The 21213-nt window shown below is 43.1% G+C and overlaps 1 protein-coding gene across 4 annotated transcripts in view; it reads left to right on the top strand.

Annotated features, from left to right (window-relative positions):
- The first annotated feature begins 14108 nt into the window (after nt 1-14108).
- Nucleotides 14109-21213, top strand: part of LOC140201452 (ras and Rab interactor 2-like) — a 170968-nt gene continuing 163863 nt past the window's right edge. For 2 of the 4 annotated variants that reach the window (XM_072265579.1, XM_072265580.1), the window contains exon 1: nt 14109-14444. The gene's annotated coding sequence lies outside the window, so the exon portion shown is untranslated. Of the gene's footprint in view, nt 14445-14710; nt 14733-21213 lie in introns of those variants that run through there. The other 2 variants (XM_072265585.1, XM_072265583.1) reach the window with 2 other exon arrangements.

Raw genomic sequence — 21213 nt, 5'->3', positions numbered from 1 at the left:
GGGCTCATACCATCAGGTTTAGGACCAGTTACTACCCCTCAAACATCAGGCTCTTGAACTAGAGGGGATAACTTCATTCAACTTCACTTATCCCATCACTGAACTCTTCCCACAACCTATAGACTCACTTTCAAGGACTCGTTGTCTTATGCTCTCAATACTTACCGCCTATTTATTTATTATTATTGTTTTTCTTTTGTATTTACACAGCCTGTTGTCCTTTACACACTGTTTGTCCGCCCTGTTGGGTGCAGTCTTTCGTTGATTCTATTATGATTGTTGGATTTATTGAGTATGCCGTCAAGAAAACAAATCTCTAAGGCTATATATGTTGACATATATACACTTTGATAATAAATTTATTTTGAACTTTGAAATCTAACATATTACTACATAATGCTGCCAGATTTGTTTATATGCAAAATTCCTATGTGGCAAGACGGAGCCAGAGCTTGCTGACTCGTTACAAACTTGTCTCCGTAGATCTACTGACTTACGAATTTCTAATGTCTGCTTAGGCTGTGGTTAACAATTAGCATTTAGTCTACGCCTCAAGATCAGCTTATGCTTAATAGAATGGAATTCTTCATGCTCTTCATTGACTACTGCTCTGTATTCAATACTGTCATCCCCTCATATCTAATCAATGAGCTCCAACAACTAGACGTCAATACTTCCTTATGGAACTGGATCCTCGATTCTCTTGCTTTCAGAACCCAGTCAGCTGGGATTGGCAACAACTTGTCCTACACAATCACCACCAGCACAGGTGCACCACAATGTGGTGTAATTAGCCCTGTCAGGGAACGTGGAAGAGACTTGACCCAAAGGCACAGCGGCAGAGACAATTCAGCAATGAGTGATAATTTTAATAATAAACTGCAAAATAATAAGCCACGAGGGGCCATGAAACAAGAGAGAACAGGTACTAAACACCAAAGCAACAAGGTAACTGAAGGCTCAGAGCAAAATGTTGAGGCTGGCTGGTCCATATGAGTGAACAAGGATTGTGGATGAGAGCTGGGTTAAAGTTGGCTTCAGGTGATTATTTAGAAATGATGGCAGGTGACTCCTGTTAGCTGGATGGAGACTGGGAGGAGCCTTCATGTGCAGGCCTGGCAGAGCCACCACCTCCTCACTCCATATGGCTGGCCCAGGACGATCCAGATTGGAACACCTTGGTGAGTGATGGATTCAAAATGAAACCGGACGGCACACAAGATCTCTCCTCTGGGCCGTACACTTCCTAGTTGACCAGATCAAGCTGTCATGACAAGGCATCTGCCTTAGTGTTCTTGGAGCCAGGTGGGTAGGAGATGGTGAAGTTGAATTGTTTGAAGGAGGTGGCCCAGTGAGCCTGATGTGGGTTGGCTTGGTGGGTTGGTGTATGGATATGAGGTTCTGATGGTCAGTCTAGATCAGGAAGGGCTCAGTGTTTCCCATCAGCCAAGGCCCTATTTCTCCAAGGCCCATTTACTGGTGAGTAGCTCCCTGTCTCCAATTCCATTTCGGCGCTGGGTAGGATTTTGTTAATGAAGGCTGGGAAAATAACTGTACTGTTGGAAACAATGAATGGCATCACCAAGTTTCATAGTGGCCAGAGGGTTTCATAAATGCAACCCTAGCAGATGTGGATTATGTAGTACATGCGCTGTACAACCAGTTTGGTGAAGATCTGGGCCCTGCGAAGAGTTTCAAATGCACGATCCATCAAGAGGAGAGGCTAGCAGTTCTTAACAGTGATCTTGCTGAGTCCACAGTAGTTGATGCAGAGACCAAGACGCCCTTCTTTTGTTTTGACAAAGAGGAATCCTGCACCGGTTGAGGACTTGGATGGTCGAATGAAGCCGTGCTTCAGCACTTCTGTGATGTAGTCATTCATGGCTTGGGCCTCAGGAGGCGAGAGGGAGAACAGACACTCTCAGGGAGAGTGATGCCCAGGAGGAAGTTGATCGCATAGTCGTATGGTCTGTGAGGCAGAAGGATCCCGGCTCCCCTCTTACTGAAAGCAAAAACAAATGATGTATACCATTCATGGTTGTAGCATGGTTGGCATCTGTCTGCCTCGAAGGCCAATGGGTGATTATCATCATCACAAACCTGGGCAGAAAGTATGGAGATCCTGGGCTGCCCAGTCATCAAGATCCCCCTCTCGGCCTCACCAGTGTAGTCCAAAGGAAAGCTTATGAAGCAATACGTTTGGCACTAGCTTGGCTGCAGAAGCTGTCGGAAGGAAGTTCGATGGCACCCAGCTGCCTTAGGGTCTCCACTCTGGATCTGCAGTCTGGGTTTACTCCCGTAGGCTTCGTCTCTCCCGAGGATGCTCACAAGGAGTTATCTACCCGTAGCTGGAGGTCCAGTTCATGAGCACCGGGGCATGTCCAGACACCAGTGCACCTCTGTGCTACATGTGCAGGGGCCAGACCTCCTCCCCTTCCTCTATAGTTCAGCCTGAGTCCGGAAGGAGTTCAGTTTCCACCTGTTGCCAGTGAGGAAACACTACATGAGGCTTGCTGTTGGAGAGGCGATGTACTGGCAGGGAAAGCCTTACACACTCAGCTCTCCTTTTTGCAAGGTGGCTAGCCAGTGGTAGAAGCTGAAAGTGGGAGTGACAAGCACTACCCACGACACTACCACACGAGGCACATCACATTCATGTGATGCCATTCATGTACTTTTACATATAACATACAGGTGCAATGAATTATGTAAGCAAGCAAAGGATGCTAAATCAGACAATATATTTATAATACTACTCAAATATTGAATACACAACACTCCTCCCTGCTTAGCTATAACCTCCAACACAATATAGAATGCGCCCCAACTCAAATATGTAATGCATTGCTCTCTAGCTTCTCACACACCCACAAACTGTACTATATAATGGAACTATTATATAGACATCCACAGCATAGTAAATTTAATATCCCATTCAGACCTAAAGATTTCATCATAAACACAAGAAATTCTGCTGATGCCAGAAATCCAAAGCAACACACAGAAAATGCTGGAGGAACCCTGAGTGTCTCGGCCCAAAACGCCGTCTGTTTTGTTCATTTCTGTAGATGCTGCCTCATCTGCTGAGTCCCTCCAGTATTTTGCGTGTGGTGCTAAAGATTTAATCACTATGGAGGATTTCTTACTCAAGGGATAACGTCTTTCCTGACAAGGGGGATCACTCTGCTCAGCAGGTGAGACTTGTGGCTGTGAAATAGTCTCAGGTTCTGGGGCCTCCTCTATGGTGGTTGCAGGAGTTTTATTTGAGACTGCAGGAAGTGGTTCTGACATCCCTGGCAACCTTTCTTCTTTAACAATTGCCTCTGTTCTCCCCAACTGATCGATATGTCATTTCCAGATGACATCAGGCGCAATTTCCACTGAGTAGGAGAGAGGACCAGTTCTGTCCTTAATCTTTCCAAATACCCACTTTTAATCTCCTCTGTAGTCCCTCACCAGGACTGCTTTTCCGGGAGTGAAATATTTTTATTTAATTATTGAGATATAATGTGGAATTGGCCCTTCCAGCTCTGCGCTGCCCTGCAGCCCCTGATTTAAAACTTTAAAACATTAAACTAATTTAAAAGAAGACACAGGAGTCTGGGAATGCAAGTCTAATTTCATGTTTACTTTAAGCCAGGCACGCATGTATCTCGTGGTAGCATGATGACGTATACAATTCATGTATTTATACATATAGCCTGTAATGATTTGCTTAAATGAAAAAGAATGCTTAATCAAACAATATATATACTGTATGTACAAGATTACTCAAATATTACTGAAATATTAAATACACAACAGTCCTCTCTGCTGAGCTATAAACTCCAACTCAGTAGAGAATGCATCTCAACTGTATACACAGTATGTTATACAACTACTATATTTAGACAACCACAGAATAGTCAGTTTTAAATTGTCCCAATCAGTCCTAAAGATTTAATCACTGTGGAGGATTTCTTACTCTTGTGGGATAACATCGTTCCTGACAAGGGGCATCACTCTACTTAGCCTAGACTATTTCAATATGCTTTGATGTTTTGTATTCTGTATTTTTCACTTGTTTTCTTTTTGCTATTTGCATGATTTATAGCGTCCTGCTAACAGCTACGGTACCACAGCACTCATCGAACCTTGTTATTTAAAGAGCCTTAATTTGTCTCAGCTGTTTGTCCTGCATAGTCCTTCTGAGATTGGGTCTGAGGAGATCCAAGCATGAGTGAAGGGATGACCCAGGAACAGCATAGCTGGTGAGTCGTCGGTTGTAGTGTGTGCTGCACTGTGATATGCAATGAAGAAATTGGTGGGGTTCTGATTCAGGGTCAGTGTAGTATGTTCTGCTGACATTGCTTGCAATGCATTCTTTGGACTCTAACAAACCTTTCCAGCAAGCCATTTGTAGCTGGGTGGTACGTGCAGATGTAGTATGTTTTATTCCATTCATTGTCAGGAATGACTGAAACTGTTCTGCTGCAGACTGTGGTCCATCGTCACTGACTAAGTGTCCTTGTGAAGAGGCTTCTCAACACACCAGCAGTGTGTGAGGCTGTAGTGCAGACTATCAGGAACACATCTGGCCACTTTGTAGTTTCATCCACTACAAATGAGAAATTTGTGCCCATGAATAATCTGTCAAAATCCACATCAATCCTCTGCCAGGGCAATGCAAGCCATTCCCAGGGATGGAGAGGCGCTGCTCCTGGCGTCTTCTGGATGTGTTGGCATCCTGAACAGTGCATGGCAAGCGGCTCGGTTTGCTGATCTATCCCAGGCCACCAGATAAAGCTTCGAGGCAATGTTTCCATTTTGACCACGCTGAGATGGCTGGCATGCAGCTCCACCAACACGTCAGCTCTCAGTTTGGATGGCACAACTCTCAATCCCCACATAAGGCATCTCCTGTCCAGGGCAAGTTCATCCAGTGCTGATAGAAATGGTGAAACTGGAACATCTAACATCCATTCCAGCCATTTTGGGTTGCCATGTAGACCTGAGACAGTGCAGGGTCTTTTCTGGTTTCCCTTTGGATCATCTCAGCTGTAATAGGGAGACTTTTGATTAGCTTTAGGGAGAATATATCAAGAAGAGTGTTCTCTGCTGTAAATTTTTCAAGTATATCCTTTTTGAAGGGTAAACAGGACAATCCATCAGTATTTTCATGATTATTTGTCCTCTTGAATTCAATCTTGTAATTGTGTCCTCCAAGAAACAGAGCCCATCGCTGCATTTGTGCTGTTGCTGTTAGTGGAACTCCCTTCCGTGGATTGAAAATGGACAGTAGTGGCTTATCATCGGTAATGAGGATAAACTCTCCCAGACAAGTTCTGAAATGTTTTATAACCCAAACCAGACTCAAGGCCTCTCTGTCAATTTGTGCATAATTTTTCTCTGCCGTGGTAAGAGAACTTCCATTACCCATAACATGTGACATGACTATACATGTGTACCATAAGGTGAGGCATCACAAGCAAGCTTCACTGGGCAACGTGGGTTATAATGTGTTATGTCACCATTTCCTTTGCCTTTTGGAAAGCCAAACGCACATTGCTCTGTCCATTGCCATTTCTTCCCAAGCTGTCGTGATGAGTTCAAGGGGTGGAACACAGTAGCTTGGTTTGGCAGGAATCTGTTACATAATTAACAAACCCTAAAAAGGACCAAAACTTTCTTGAGCAATATGGTGGTGCGTTCAGACACAGTGACCATTTCGTCTCTGGGTGTAATAGTTCGTCCATGTCCTGTTATGTTTTTGTCATTATAGAAAGTGCTGCTGGCTATTAAATATATTGTACACACCAGTTCCACCACGCTAGTGAACTGCGTGATGCTGTAGGAAAAGGTGCACTAGGAAACAAAACAGGGGAAAACGTGCTGGAATCCGGGAACGACAGATCGAAGCTCTTCAGGCCGACTCTCCCCTCGTTCTTATTGGCAAACGTGTGTTCACTTGAAAATAAACTGGACTACCTGTGCCTGAGACTGAACCAGTGAGTGAAAAACATCTGCATGCTCATCCTCACAGAAATTTGGCTTCGGGGGGGGGAGGGGGGGCTCCGTACTTGGTGCAGCCATCCAGCTGGAGGGTTTTGGCGTGTTTTGGGCTAATAGGAATCCGGCGAACTCAGGCAAGGCTATATATATCACACCCCCACCGTCACTAATGCTGTGGGGCACTATGTGAGCTCTACGTTGCCATCAGTGACTTTCAACCAAAGTCCCAATGGTATCTTCATTATCGCAAGTGATCATAACCATGCGAACCTGAAGACAATCCTGCCTAAATTCCAACAGCATGTTGATTTTGCTACCAGAGATGAAAATACACCAGACCTGGTTTACACTAACATACCAGGGCGCCTGTAAAGCGGTCCCTCAACCCCACATTAGACTCTCAGATCACTTACCTGTAATGTTAATGCCAGCATACAAACCAGTGATCAAACGGGTCTGACCAGTTCTAAAGGTGGTGAAGAATTGGCCTGAGGATGCAGTCTCTGCACTGCAGAACTGCTTTGATAACAAACTGGAGAATGTTCAGGGAGGCTGCTACTTATGGCAACTCCATTAACAGCAAGGCATATGTGGAATCTGAGACCAGCTACATGGAGAAGTGTACAGAAGAGGTTACCATCACGAAACATATCTGGGTGAGGGTAAATCAGAAGCCATGGCTTACTGCAGAGGTCCGTGCACTGCTGAGGGATAGTGACGCTGCCTTCGATCGGGGGATACGGCAGTTCTCAGGGAAGTGAGAACTTGCTTTCCTACTCTATCAGAAAGGTGCAATGGAAGTATTTTCAGAGAACTTACAGCCACTTCTGCAATACCAGAGACACAAGATACTCGTGGCAGTGAGTTTAGAGGTTTACATACTACAGGTCTACTCTGCGCATCAGTGACCAGAATGTTTCACTCTCTGAGATTCTGAATATCTTCTACACCCGGTTTGTTGTACAGAACAAAGTGCTGGTGAGGAAGGCACCCCTGCCAGGGGAGCAGACTCTGTCTGGCTGAAGCTGAAGTGAGGAAGACCCTGTCCGGAGACAACCCACACAAAGCTGCAAGGCCCAATAATGCCCAGGTCGGGTTCTGAAGGACTGCAGAGCCCAGCTGATGGAGGTGCTGACATATTCAACATCACTCTGAAACAATCCTTTGTCCCCTCGGATTTCAAGGCGGCAACCATCATTCCAGTGCCAGAGAAGGAGACAGTCACCTGCCTAAATGACTATCGGCCGGTGGCATTAACATCAACCATTATGAAATGCTTTGAGTGGCTGGTAATGAAGCTTATTAAACCCTTTCTCCTGGCTACACTGGACCTTATCACTCAAATCGATCATCGATCCGCCGATAATACAATAGCCCCTTCCCCACACCCCCACTCTGTTCTGCCCGAACTGGAAAATGGCGTCTCTTATGCCAGACTGCTGCTTATAGACTTCAGTCAGCGTTCAACACCATCATACCCCAGAAAATGGTGGGGAAACTGATCTCACTGGGTCTCAACACCTCCCGTTGCAATTGGATACTGGACATCTCAACAGTAAGGCCACAGTCAATCCATGTAGGCAGCAATGTCTCTCGTCCCATTTTGCTAAGCACTGGAACCCCCCCCCCCCCCAAAGCTGTGTGCTCAGCCCGCTGTTGTTCACACTGCTGACACATGACTGTGTTGCAGGATCCGGCTCAAACTGTGTCATCAAGTTTGCAGATGACACAACAGTGGTTAGGCTCACCAAGAGCAATGACGAGACAGAGTAGAGAGAGGAAGTGGAGTGGCTGGTGGATTGGTGTGAGAAGAACAATCTAGACGTGGAGAAGACTAAGGAGATCATTGTGGACATCAGAAAGGTGCAGATGAACCATCCCCCTCTGTGAATACATGGCTTCTCCATAGAGAGAGCTCCTGGGAGTTCACATCACAGATAACCTCACCTGGTCCCTGAGTATCACCCCTCTGAACAAGAAGGCACAGCAGCACCTCGACTTCCTAAGAAGATTGAGGCAAACAAGGCCTCATCTTAACTGTGTTTTACAGGAGCACCATTGAGAGTGTCCTGACAAGTTACATCTCCATCTGGTATGGGAGCCGTTGAGTGACAGACCAGAGCTCCCTACAAAGGGCTGTGAGAACAGCTGAGAGGATCATGGGGATCTCCCTACCATCCATCACAGACATTTCTCAGGCGCACTGTATACGCAGAACCCTTAGTATTATTAAGGTTCCCACCCATCCATCCAGCATCCTCTTTGACTTTCTACCATCAGGCAGGTTTCTCCAATGCATAAAGACAAGAACAGTCAGGATGAGAAACAGTTTCTACCTCCAGGCCGTTAGGCTTCTGAACTCCTGGCCGCATCGTATTCGAAGTGTCACTGATTAACTTGTTCCGTACCTTACAATATTCGTTTGTTATTGATGTATGATTCATCTGTAGGTTTTGTCCTTGTTTTCTTAAATTATCATGTTTTATGTGTTCTACTGTACTTTACCTCCAGGTTTTATATACATTATATGGTTATGTACAATATATACGTGTGTGTATGTATGTGTGTGTGTATATATATATAAAAAATACATACACACATGTATTGGAGATGCTCCTTGTCATCCTCACCGGTAGCAATGTTGTCAGCAAAGTAACACTGAGTGCCTGTGCAGCCTTACGGCACCTGGTCTGTGGCTTTCTGCCAAAGAGCAGGTGCAAACGCTCATCCAAAAATAAGCCTATTATAGTAATAAAGCCCTTTGTGTGTTTATCGTGAGAAACCCTTTGGACTCTTCTTCCATCTCCAGAGGGACTCAATCCTCATGCAAGACTCCTAGAAGGTTAACTTACAGGTTGAATCCGTGGTAAAGGCGGCAAATGCAATGTTGGCATGTATTTCAAGGGGAATAGAATATAAAAGAAAGGAGATAATGCTGAGGCTTTTTAAGATACTAGTCAAGCCGCACTTAGAATATTGTCAATAGTTTTGGGCCACATATCTCAGAAAGGATGTGCTGTCATGGAAGAGAGTCACTGTTACAAATGTCATTACCACAGGAGTTATCTTTTCTCCAGTATAAGTTCTTAATTGGATATCTGCAGGCTTCAGTCCAATATTTTTGAAAAATCATTCAAACTCATTTTGTGGAATGACTGAAACAGCCAAGCCAGTGTCCAATTACATTTTACTTAATTTGCCATTCACTTCTTGTGTAAGCTATATTGCTTGTCTCTTGTTAGTTTTAACATTGTAAACCTCAAGGCTACTCAGTCCTGTGTCACTCTTATCAAACTTTTCATCAACATCATGCAGATTAGTGCCCTTTTTTAAAACTGCAACTTAACTTTTTATTTGTTTTCTCTTCCTTGGGCAGTCCATTTACTTTTGTCTGGCTGACATGTTTTTTGTATGTAGCTTAGTTTGTTACATGTTCTGCAAGTTTCACCTTTATATTTGCATTGGTCTGGTATATGCGAGTCCCTGCCACAATGGTAACACAGCTTTTTCAGCTAGGCAGGTTTCAGTTTAAATGTTGCAATTTCCTTTAGACTAGTTCACTTTCATTCCTGACTGCAACTCAATTGCGCCTGTCTGCTGTTTCCATTGATACAGCAATTTCAACAGCTTTTTAAAATGTAAGTTGTGCTTTAGATAGGAGCCTTTCTGAATGCTTTCTTGTAAGATTACACAAATGAAACAACCTCTCAGTGCACCATTAAGTCCATCACTGAACTGACAATTCTCAGACAATTTCTTCACTTAAGCCACATACTTTGAAATGGACTCCCTTTTGATTCCACTTATGAAACCTAAAGAGTTTTGCAATCAACAATGGCTTCAGTTCTAAATGTTCCTGCATTACATTCATGGTATCAGCAAAGCTCATTTCAGCTGGTTTGGTTGGAGCAGTTAAACTTCCAAACAAACTCTGTGCTTTTCTACCTATTGCACTCAGTAACACGAGCAGTTTCTTTCCATTGGCTATTTAACTTGCTTTAAAATACTGCTCAATACATCATCCAGTTATCTCTTGTGCAATTGTGCACATGCATCTTTCCGATGTAGCGAGCCATTTGTTTTTTTTTCAAATTTAGTATTATCATCTGGTACTTACTATTTATGAACCCATGACTGTACACTTTGCTTGTTAATTTCACACATTTTCTGCCTTTTTTAAACTCAATTGTCTCTCTCCTCTTTGGAAGAAACTTGTGCTGCATTTCAACCTGTAGGTAGTCATCTCGGGTTTATTTTAAAAATTTCTCATCACCAGTGTAGTATTTTGTAACCCCAGAAATTAATCAAAAGAAATACACAAACACACAGGAACATGGGACAACTTGAGTACTAGTTCTTTCTTCAGTGAAGTATGCATATATGACACGGTTACCAATGACCTATGCCATTCACGTACTTTTTACCTATAACCCATAATAAGTTATGTACACAAAGAATCCTTAATCAACTATATATTCACAATATTACTCAGCACGCATTCTTGAGGTGCGCCAGTGTTCACTGTCAGCAAGGAGGTGTTATTTCCAATTCTCACAGGCTGTGGTCTCCTGGTGAGGAAGTCAGGGGTCCAGTTTCAGAGGGAGGTTCAGAGGCCTAGGTTTCGGTGCTTGTTGATTAGAAGTGATGGTATAACAGCATTGAAGGTTGATTAAATATTAAAGTCTGTCACGAGCCTTTTGGCTCATCAGGCTGGTGCTTATTTCTGTGGCGTGAAGCGACTGAGAGTACGAGACTCCCCCCTGGATAGGACACCATTCTATCGCATGGTTAACCCCCAGCATTTTTGCCAGTAACCATTCTCAGCTGGGTAGACTGGAGCTTTGTGTGGTTAAGTGCCTTGCTCAAGGACACACCTCGGCCGATGCTCGAATCCCGACCTTCAGATTGCTAGTCCAACGTCCTAAGCACTTGGCCACGAGCCACACATTGAACACTGAGCTGTAATTAATAAACTACAGCGTAATGTGCGCTAAGGCTGAATGGAGAGCTAGTGAGATTGCATCTACTGTTGACCTATTGTGGCAATCGGTAAAATTGCAGTGGGTCCAGGCCCTTGCTTAGGGAGGAATTGATTCTAGCCATAACCAACCTCTCAAAGTACTTTATCACAGTATATTTGAGTGCCATTGGGTGATAGCCATTGAAGCACTTCACACTGCTCTTGGGCATTGATGCCCTTTTGAAGCAGGTGGAAAACTCTAACTGCAGCAGTGAGAAATTGAAGTTGTCTTTGAACACCTCAGCCAGTTGGTTAGCACAGGTTTTCAGAGCCCTACCAGGTACACAATCAGGGCATGTTGTCTTGCAAAAGTTCACATTCTTAAAAGATATTCTGACATTAGTTCCCACCACAAAGGTCACAAGGTCACCAGATGCTGCAGGGGTTTGCACAGGAGTAGTTTTATTCTCCCTTTCAAGGCATGCATAAAAGGCATTGAATTTATCTGGGAGTGAAGCATCGCAGCCATTCATAATATAGTATTAGGTTTCACTTTGCAGGAAGTAATGGCCTGCAAACCCTACTGGAGCTGACGTGCATTTCTAATCTCAATTGGAATTGTTTCTTTGCTTTTAAAATAGCTTTTTGTAGGATGTCCCCCAGCAGACTACAAATCTCCTAGTTCATCCACGACTTTTGGTTTGGGTATACCCAGTATGTTCTCAAAGGCAGACACTCATCCACACAGGTCTTGAAGTTAGTGACAACTGTGGTGTATTCATTCAGATTTGAAAAAGAATCCCTAAATATTAGCCTGTTCACTGACTCTATCCAGCCCTCTAAGTGCTCATCTGGCTCCATTGACCATTCTTTCTTGGTCCTCATCACTGGGGCTGTGATCTTTAGTCACTGGGAATAGAAATACAGTCAGGTTATCAAACTTTCCAAAGTGTGGGTAAGCATTCTTGGTGGTGGTATTAAAACGGACATGTGTTGACTCCTCCAGCTCCACAGGTATTGGTGGTTGTTGTTCAGAGACTTCTTCAGGCTAGCCTGGATGAAATCCCCTGCGATGAAAAGGAAGACACCATGGTGTGCTGTTTCCTACCTGCTGATCATAGAGTTCATCTCCTCCAATGCTTGCCTGAGGTGGAATCTACACTGCTACCAGGATGATGGCAGAAAACTCCCTCAGCAGATTAAAAAGGATGACACTTGATCACTAAATATTCTGGGTCAGATGACCAGAAATAAGACAGAACCACCATATACGTGCACAACGATGAGTTTATCATAAAGCATACTCTTCCTCATTTGCCTTTAAAAGACTGAGCAGCCCTGTCTTTGCAGAAATTGTTGAAGCCAGCGAGCTGCAGCACTGCATCTGAAATGGCAGGGGATAGCCACATTTCTGTGAAACGGTAGTCATGTTCCTTATTTTTAAAACGGCAACTGCTGAGCTCGTCGTGGGAATTGCATATTCTACCATAGGAGGGCCAGGAAGAGCTTGACAGGGTTGGTAGATAGGTACTTCTAGGAGGTGGTACACTCCTTCCGCCATTTACAGTTATGTGTGCTCCCAATGTAGGACCCTGAATGTTGCTTCTCCATTTTGAGTAGTCTTAGTTAGGATTTCCCTTGAGTTAATGGGGATGTTGCATTTTTTCAGAGCAACTTTGACATGATTCCAGTATCCTTTCTGCAGTCATGGAACTATTCAGCAAGGAAACAGGCCCTTCTGCCCAGCTGGTCGATGCTGACCAACATGCCCATCCAAACCTGTCCCATTTGGCCCATAACCTTCTAAGTCTTTCTGAGCAACTGACAACTCATTCCAATACATGCCACCCTTTATGTAAAAAAAAGTTACCCCTCAAATTCCTATTAAATCTTTCCCACTCACCTTAAACCCCCAACTTCAGGAAAAAAGACTGAGTGCATTCACTCTTTCTATGCCCTTCATAACTTTATACACCTATAGGAGATCAATACATATCTGTAAGTCCACCTGGTCATGTCTTGCTTTGATGGATCTCAGAGTTTCTCTTCTACGTGTATGGAATTGGGGATGTGAGCTGACGGAGTATTATACAGCATTGATGCAGGGAATATTGGATAGTGGTGGAAATTGACATTGGAATTCCCCTGGATTTTGGATGACTTTGTGGAATGGCATTGATAGTTCCACTCCAATGCTGCCAGTGTCCTAGAGGTTGTCCATGACTCAGACATTAACAGGAGGGCAGTTACACATTGCCACCCGGTGTAGCATGGACTTCGTTCTGGATTTGAGAGCTTGATCTGAAACATGTTTTTTCCTTAAAGGCTGTGATGTACTGACCTAGTACATTTCATAATCTACCTTCCATGTGCAGATTATGTACAGGCAGAAGGGATTAGTTTAATTGGGTATTATTAATTAAATTAGTTTGGTATAATATAGTGGGCCAAATGGCCCGTTCTTGTGCTGAGCTGTTCCATGTTCGTTTAGGCCTGGGCTATTCTTCAATGAACAAACTGAACTTGACTTGGACTCAGCTTCCAAACATGCACATCGGCATGCATCGTCTGTGTACTGCTGTTCCATGGCTGAGGTTAGAGCGATCTTGCTAATGTTGATTGAACGATTTCCGCTGTGCTCTGGAAATTAACTTCCTTCCAGGGAGAGGTGAGCTGTGGCGAGAAAGATTACGAGAAGTGCTGGGGCGATGACGGAGTCTCGATCAACACATGCCTATATCGAGTTTGGCTCTGTTGTAGACCCATGATCTGAGATCATAGCATGGATGATGTATCAGACGTTGGATGGAGATTAATTTCTGAAGACATGTGTAATGTTTCAATGTACCGAAAGCGACAAGGACTTTCGTACTTAAGAAATAAAATTGCATCCGAACTCTCCTCCGCCGCCCCCCCCCACGGGATTAGCTGAGTAAACACAAATCGCCAAGGGAAGCCTGTTCAATTGGTCAATGCGCCTTCCCACAATAAATGTGAATATGGGAGGACACCAGTCTCCTTGCAATCGCTACTTAAAGTGGGTGTCACTCTTAAAGCGAATGACGTGCTACCCGGTTTACATTTCAGCGTCCATTTCAGAAAGTGGGTTGGATAGATTCAGGTTACAAGTTTTTGTCATTAACCCTGAACAGATAGATTGTTCACCAGCCCTTCTCCCATCCATCAGTAAAATAACAAAGCATTACTGCTTTACCAGAAATGCCTCGTCTTCCCATGAGACTATTTACAAACAGCTTGAGAATAAACAATACCATCGTCGCGGCAACCCTCTCCCCTGCCCCCAAAGAATCACGTGACTTTCCTAAGTTGGATCAAAGTTTACTTTTGTTTTCCTTCTCTTTCTTTGCGGGGAGCGGCGCCTGCGCACTGAGGACCTTTGAGCTGGGAACTGGCTTGGAGAGCAGGTCTGCGGACGTATGTCACCGTGAGAGGAGGCAGCCGGCATCCGCTACATCCCTCAGCCTCAGTGCAGGTGGGTGAGCCGAGGCGGAGGAAGGCGGCCAGGTGTAAACGGAGGCTCGTGAGTGCGCGTGTTCGCTGAAGGGAAAAATAAGGGTCGCGTCTTTTGTCTCTTCGCCTTTTGTTTTCCGTTGATGTGAGCGAGCAGCTGTGGTACTAGGCTGGCCGACTGACTCTCGCGTTCAACTCAAATCGACCGGGTCCCTGTGTTTTTTTTTAAAAAAAGACACTAGCGTGTTTCCCGGGAGACTGGCTTGAGTGAGTGGAAACAGCTACGAGATGTGTGGAGCCTCAGACTCTTGTAAGTGAACAACATGTCTTGGAGGAGTTCGGATAGTGGTGGAGGAATGGAGGATATGGTAATCTTGGTGAAGAGTCTCAAGCATATTTGAAAGAAGGTTTTGTTTTTGCTGCTTCACTTTATTATCAAGATTTTTATTGTAATCATATATTTGTACTCTTAGACAGACCTTCCAACGCACCTGAACAGAATTCGGGGTTCAAACGCTTGCGCTGTAACGATTACGATTTTGTAAAGATAGAGCGAAAGCAATGTGTTTTTGTTTGTACTGCGAAATGTAGCCCTCTTCCTAATCCATTTTGGCCAATGGCATTAGTTTATTCCAAGTGTGGTGATAAGCCTGTGTCCTTGTTATCATGCAGTTACATCGAGAAATAGAACTGCTTTTCATAATCCATTACGATTAATTGTTTGCAAATAAGAAACCTAATTTTTTTTAGATCGCGGAAACAACAAGCAAAGAAATCTCAATTCTGAGAGGAAGACTGGTGCACACAACCTTTGATCTAATATGCAAATTCCCGGACTTGAAACTGCCTTGTTCGCTCAGAAATGTGCAGTTACGATTAAGCCAGCTGAAAAGCTGATAATACCTTTAATGCCGATTAATGAGGGTGGCGGTCGGAAATTAATGTAATCTAATGAATGTATGATTACCAATAGTCCAATAATAGATAATCAGTTGGTTTTCAATCGATATACACTATCATGCCCTTGACTATACCGTAGGTTAGGAGGAATTTTCTTCCCGTCTTGGAATGCAATGGCCCCTGGTTGGAATCTATGACATACTTGTAATCTCACATGTCTATAGCAAAATTATCTCATTTAAATATCTTGCTCTCTATTTCTTGTATTGTGCAAAATGTTTTGCTTTCCTATTGAAGAGTTCAATATCGCCTTACTACAGGAAGGACGTGGAAACCATAGAAAGGGTGCAGAGGAGATTTACAAGGATGTTGCTTGGATTGGGGAGCATGCCTTATGAGAATAGGTTGAGTGAACTCTGCCCTTTCTCCTTGGAGTGACAGAGGATGAGAGGTGACCCGATAGGTGTACAAGATAATGACAGGCATTGATCGTGTGGATAGTCAGAGGCTTTTCCCCAGGGCTGAAATGGCTAAAACAAGAGGGCATAGTTTTAAGGTGTTTGGAAGTAGGTACAGAGTAGATGTTAGGAGTAAGGTTTTTTTTACGCAGAGAGTGGTGAGTACGGGGAATGGGCTGCCAGTGGTGGAGGTGGAAATGATAGGGTCTTTTAAGAGACTCCTGGGTGGCTACATGGAGCTTAGAAAAATAGAGGGCTATGGGTAAATCCTAGGTAGTTCTAAGGTAGGGACATGTTCGGCACAGGTTTAGGTGCTGTAGTTTCCAGTTAGGTATATACAATATAACCTATTACTCTCCAATGCTGTTTAACAATGAAGTGCATTTGGAGTTTGAGCTTTTTACCTCCACTAACCTTCATTTGTAGCATTTGATTTCTTTGTTGTGTGTGGACCTGTGATGTTTGCATGATTGCAGGCTATCTATTTACCATACCTTAATGAAACCTGTATAATGGTCACTAATACAAGATACAATCAGTGGAAATTCGCTCATCATGCCATTTCTATTCTGCCTTTATGAATGTTGCTCCTTTTCAATTGATTGAAGAATCAGGTTTGTTCTTTGCTGTTGGCTCTGGTATTTGTGGACACATACCGTAAAAGATTATCTCATTTCTTGATCACCAGAGGTCACAGAAATATTGTTTCTGTCACGTCTGACTGAACAGGTGCTTTGGTTACACATGCAGGAAATAGTTCTACGGTTTTAATCAATACCTGTGGGCACAGTTGTTGGCAGTTGAATCACAACCAGGAGAAAATATGCGGATGTTGGAAATCAAGATAACATCCATTCTCTCCCGCCTTCTCCCCACACCCAATAATGTCCTTACTAATCAAGAACCCATCAACCTCCACTTTAAATATGCCAAATAATTTAATGTCCATATTTGTCTCTGTGAATTAATTCCACAAATTCAACACCCTCTGACTAAAGAAATTCCTTCTCATCTGTTCAAAATGGACGTCCCTTTATACTGAGGCGGTACCCTCTGGTCTTCGACTCACTCTCTATAGGAAGCATCCTCTCCACATCCACTCTTATCTATGCCTTTCAGTATTTGATAGGGTTCAATGAGATGCCCCCATATTCTTCTGAGCTCCAGCGAGTACAGGCCCAGAACCATCACGATAACCCTTTCATTCCCGGAATAATTCTCATGAGCCTCCTTTGAACCCTCTCCAATGCCAGCACATTTTTTTTAAAAAGATAAGAGGCCCAAAATTGCTCTTAATGCTCCAAGTGCAGTCTGACCAATGCCTTATAAAGCCTCAACATCACATCTTTGACCTCGAAATGAGTGCTAACATTGCATTTGCCTTTCTCATTGCTGACTCAACATGGAAGTTCACCTTTTAGGGAATCCTACAACAAGGACTCACAAATCCCTTTGCACCTCTGTGAAATTTTCTCTTTAGAAAATAGTTTATGCCTTTATTCCTTCAAAGTGCATGACTATACACTTCCCTGCACTACACTCCATCTGCCACTTCCTTGCCTATTCTCCCAGTCCAAGTCCTCTGCGGATTCCCTGCTTCCTCAACACAACCTACCCATGCACCTGTCTTCTTATCTGCAAAGTTGGCTACTAAGTCATCGATTCTATCATCCAAATGATTAACATATAACATGAATTGAAGTCCCATTATTGACCCCTGCTGAACACCACTAGTCACCAGTAGCCAACTAGAAAATGCCCCCTTTATTCCCACTCCCCTTCATTCTTTTAAACTTTAGTGAGTACAGGCTCAGAAGCAAACACTCCATGTTAACTCTTTTAATTCCTGGGATCATTCTTGAAAGCCTCCTGTTAAGCTGCCATGTCACTGTTCAGTGTGTATGTTGCGTTGTAGTTAGGTTGGCTGTGGCAGCATGTGCAGTTTATGTTTGAAGTAAGCTGCAAAGGTAATACATGAAATAAATAACCAGAAGCATCTAATTCTTTGTAAAGGCATCAACCAGTACTGGTATAGCAATTAAAAACATTGTTAGTTGTATTTTAAAATAAAAAGCTTGGTTTTAAAGAATGTCCTAGAGTCTTAGAGGCATACTAGTGAGAGATTACTTCACCAAGAACAGAGGCAGTACAGCTCAGAAATAGGCCTTTTGGCCCACAATGTTGTGATAAACCAGCTAAAAAGCAAATCATTATTGTAACACAAGGAAACTGTTTGGCTGGTCTGGTCCCAGCAGATCAATCGCATCATCTTTTTATTTCCCTGCACCCTAGAAACTTTTACTTTCTCACATTCAAATTTCCTTTGGTTGTTTTGGCTGTTAACCTACAGTAAGGGGGTAACTAAGAGCAGCAGCTTATTGAGAGGCAGTATAAAATGGGTGCAAATGTAGTCACAGGGAAATTGTGCACACAATGTTGACATTGTGATTGAACATGGATCACTAGAGTTGTAAGACAACTGCGTTTCTGCCCCCTTTCCACTCTCTGACAAATTCCAAAGTATTGCATGAAATATGGTGATGAAATAAGCAAGTGTTCAAAAAGAGTAATCTCAGAATTATAGAGTCTCGGGAGATGACCTGAGAGAGCCTGGCTGAGATAATTATGCTCGCAGAACCTCCATTTTGTCTGTTTTCTGAGACGCTGATATATTGCCCTGTTGGTGAGGGTTGGAGATAGAATGGGGGAATACCCTTTCTGGAATGGGTACCACGTCCATTCTTAGTGCTGATAAATGGGCACCTAATAATCTTCTAATTTATCTGGGTGTCAGTGTTTCATTGCCCTCATGAGTCTTGCACCAAAGTCAGTAGGAAATTTATCTGAATTAAGGTATTTGGCCTGTATCTCAGGAAATTTTATATGCCTATTTGTAAGCAAATTATTCATTGGTCTTTGGGGAAGGAAATTGGCACATTACTTCAATGAAGTGTATCTGTTCAACGATCTGTTGGATTATTGATGTCGGGAATTTGAGAACTGGGTGATATTTATGATGTATGATTCTAAAGCAAATGTCATGTGAGATTTAGTTATCCTAACAATTGATGCTTTTTGGTTCAAGGCCAGAAAAGAGCTGAATGTAATAGGTAAAACTAGAAGTACATGGAAATAATGACAAATTAGGGTCAGAAATCTGTTTGAGGAAGTTGATGAAATTGGCTGGGAAAAACCCTGGCAGAACTGAAGGGAAAATTAAAATCTTAGTGAGAATTTTAGGACAGGAGCAGTTAGGAGACAAGTGATGGAAGTGTCCATCTGTAATAAGGAGGACAACATATACTGTATTAGCGTGGACCTTGTGAGATGTTTTGTGTTTTATGGTAATGAGTTTGTTAACAGGAACTATTAAGAAAGAAGACAAGAGTCTGAAGGAAGATTTTCCAATGCTAATGTATGGATTGGTAATAAATACTCATTTTAACAACATCACCCATACCTTGTAAATGAATTTAAAATAAGCATAGTGCATTAGGCGTACAAGTTTAGTGGCTCCAGTTGAAAGAATGGCTGCTAAGTAGAACTTGAGATTTCCCTGACCAATAAATCACAAATAAATTGTTTCAAAATAGCATAATTCTCAGCAAACTGTGGCAGGAATCCACAGAATATTTACGTCCTTATCCCTTGTGTGCAGTAACATTATAAGTACTGTAGAACCATGTTATTTTCGGAAAGCAAAACCACCCTTGCCTAGTCAGTCACAAAATGGCCTTTAGCAGAGTGCAAGAGTACCTAAGGACTGAACACTTTTTACTTGAGATTCACCATGCTCTGGAGGTTACATAGCTGATGCAAGGTGAGACAGGACTCATGCAGGAGTCTAGACTCCAGTGTAAATTGGTGCTCTCTGGAGTGTTGTGTTGCCGCTTTATCTGCTAAATTGATGTTCTGTTGCTGTAAGTGAAACATTGTCTGCTCTTGAAGAGTTTTAAGCACTTGCTTAATTATACAATACTTCAAACACATTGGTGGCCTAGTTCTGATTAATCTGGCAGTGAACATGCCTTGGCCCCACTTGCATTTTGTTAGCCTGATCCTACTCTGATACTGAAAGTGTTCTGCTGGCTATAATTTTCAATTGAACTTTGTTATTTGTTATCCAAAAGCAATATGAAATTGGAGTAGAGTCTGTTCCACCATTCCATCATGGCTGAATTATTATCCCTCTCAACCCCATTCCCTTGCCTTCTCCTCATACGCTTTGACACCATGATTAACCAAGAACCTATCAAACTCCGCTTTAAATATTCTCGATAACTTGGCCTCCGCAGCTGTCCATAGCAATGAATTCCACGCATTCATCACCCATTTGGCCAAAGAAATTCTTTCTCATCACTGTTCTAAATGGACGTCCCTCTATTCTGAGGCTGTGCCCTCTTGTCTTAGACTCACCCACTATAGGAAACATCCTCTACAATCTATGTTATCCTGAAGTTCACAGACCCCTCAGTTAAAGGTAACGCTCTATGACATAAAAAAGCTGGGAACCCCTGAACTAGGCCTTCCAACATTGTACGTATAGGTTTCAATGAGATCCTGTCCCCTCATTCTTCTTGACTCCAGCCCAGAGCCATCAAAAATCCGTTAACCCTTGCATTTCTGGAATCATTTTCGTGAACCTCTTCCAGACTTTCTCCAATGCCTGCACATCCTTTCTGAGATAGAGAGGCCAAAACCGATCACAACACTCCGAGTGCAGTTTGACCAATGCTTTATAAGGCCTCAGGATCACAACCTTGCTCTTATATTCTAGTCCTTTCGAAATGAATGCTAACATTGCATTTGCCTTTCTTACCACCGACACAACCTGCAAGTTAACCTTTAGGGAATCCTACAACAAGGACTCAAGTTCCCTTTACACGTCTGATTTTTGAACTTTTTTTTCCCGTTTAGAAAATAGTCTATGCATTTATTCCTTTTACCAAAGTACGTGTCCATGCACTTTGCTACACTATATTTCATATGCTACTTCTTTGCCCATTCTCCCAGTCTGTCCAAGTTCTGCCAATTCACTGGTTCCTCATCGCTACCTGCCCCTCCACTTATCTTTATGTAGTTTGCACAAACATGGCCACAAAGTTATCAATTCCATTATCCCAGTTGTTGACTTACAATGTGAAAAGAAGCAATCCGTCATGTATGCGGGCACCTTCTCAAAGGCATTCTGAAAATCCATGTATACAACATCAACTGACTCTCCTTTGTCTATCCTGCATCTTATTGCTCAAAGAATTCCAACAGATTTGTCAGTCAAAATTTTCACATAAGGAAACCTTTACTAGAAAGGGTGCAGAGGAGATTTACAAGAATGTTGCCTGGATTGGGGAGCATGCCTTACGAGAACAGGTTGAGTGAACTCGGCCTTTTTTTCCTTGGAGCGACAGAGGATGAGAGGTGACCTAATAGAGG

This window comes from Mobula birostris, chromosome 8, assembly GCF_030028105.1.
Source record: "Mobula birostris isolate sMobBir1 chromosome 8, sMobBir1.hap1, whole genome shotgun sequence".
In the NCBI taxonomy this organism is placed as follows: domain Eukaryota; kingdom Metazoa; phylum Chordata; class Chondrichthyes; order Myliobatiformes; family Myliobatidae; genus Mobula; species Mobula birostris.
This window is presented reverse-complemented; position numbering and strand designations above follow the sequence as displayed.